Genomic DNA, 1,705 nt, shown 5'->3' on the forward strand with positions numbered 1-1,705 from the left:
CGGCCCCCCCCGCGGCGCGCCATTTGCCGTGCCTGCTGCCCCGTACCGCCCGCCTCTCCGCGCGTCAGTCACCCGGAGAGGAACCGGCCGTGTGCGCCGAGATGCGCGGAAAGTCCTTGCGCTAGGAAAACAAGGCCATTGCAGAAGGATAGGAGAAAAGCGTGCAACAAAGACCACCAACAAACACATTTCATTTAATTGACTTATTTTTTCTTTGTTTCTTTTTTTATGCTTATATTTGGATTCCAGTTGCTCTCTCCTGAAATCTTCCAAACTCTACAGGGCTTTTTTCACTGTTTACGCCAGACCATTACATTTTTGACACTAGCTTTTTGTCTAAACACAACTTTCAGCTTAATTTCCATGGCAAAACCAAACCTGATCCGGGAGTACTAAACAACACTTGGAAGCAAGAAATGAAAGTAGTGGGAAGATAAACTGCTCCCTCACAGGCCTCGTGGGCAAACGGCGACTGGGAGGGCTGTAATCGCTGCCTCTTTCTTTTTCCGCTGCGAGGTTATTTGTGTCTCTCCAGCTGCCTCTCAGCCCGCCTTTGCCGAGCTGCTTTTGTGCGGCCAGCTGGGATTCTTTAACTTGCTGCTGATAGCGTTTGGAAGCTGAGTTGAGAATCCTAAAGTAGTCTCTACTCAGCCTCCTTCGTTAAAACAGCGCAGCCGCTTTCCAGGCACAGCCGAAGAACAAACGGAGCTGGGAGGGGAAGCGGTTTCCTTCTGGAGCGGGAGAGGAGGAGTGTGAGCCCTGATGCTTCAAAGGGAAAATATTACTTCATCCCCATAAGCTTAATGGCACTGTGGAAGTATTAACCAGAAACTCTGGGCCGTGTAAGGCAGAGACAGTGTGTGGCTCGGTCGCTGAATGAGTGTTGGCATGCTGCAGAAATTACTGTAGTTCAAAGAAGCCTGGGTGACTGGGGAGCTTCTTCAGGGCTTTTGGTGCAGCCCTTAAATGAAGATGACCTTTTAAAAGTATTTTAACTGTTTGTGGAGCTGGTCTGTGAATGAAAGGAGGGAAATAGTTTGCCGTTTTGGAAAGGAGAAATTGTTGGGCAGGAAGGTTTTAATTAAACAAAGGGTTTAATTTGGTTTTCCTCCATCAAAGACAATGGGTGTAACAGTTTTTGTGTTCCTTTTCAGTGATACTGAGGTGCCAATTGTTTAGCTTTGGCAGGTAGTGTGGCAGGTGTAGCATCTTCAAAATATGCTTTGGATGCTCCAGTCTTCAGCCAGGAGTTAACGTAGCATTACGGCATGACTCAGCCTGTTTTGTGGGGCTGTTTCTGCATTTGTGCCTTTGGCTGGCCAGGACATGTGTCAGTTGTCTAAAGAGTGCTTTAGCACTCTCTTAAGAGAGTCTGGTTTGCTGCTTTAAAACCAACCAACCCAGCCACCCACCCACTGTGGAATGTAATGAGCTCTGATGGGCTTTATCACTGTGAGCTGCATCTATGAAGGGGAAGCATGGTGCTGTTGTGGTGGAAGCAAGCACAGATGTTTGAGGACGCTTTGTGGAGGGTAGGTGTGAACACGTTGGTTTGGCTGGCCATCGTGGTGCTGAGATAGCTGTGTTAAAGCTTGATATTCTTGTGAATTCTACAGCAGTGGGCCAGATAGTACTGATATATATTGCTAGTAAAGGATATGTTGAAAAAATAATGTCCTTATGAGCCTGTATGTCTTTTACATCT

Source organism: Antrostomus carolinensis, unplaced genomic scaffold (assembly GCF_000700745.2).
Source record: "Antrostomus carolinensis isolate BGI_N321 unplaced genomic scaffold, ASM70074v2 scaffold22656, whole genome shotgun sequence".
NCBI lineage: Eukaryota > Metazoa > Chordata > Aves > Caprimulgiformes > Caprimulgidae > Antrostomus > Antrostomus carolinensis.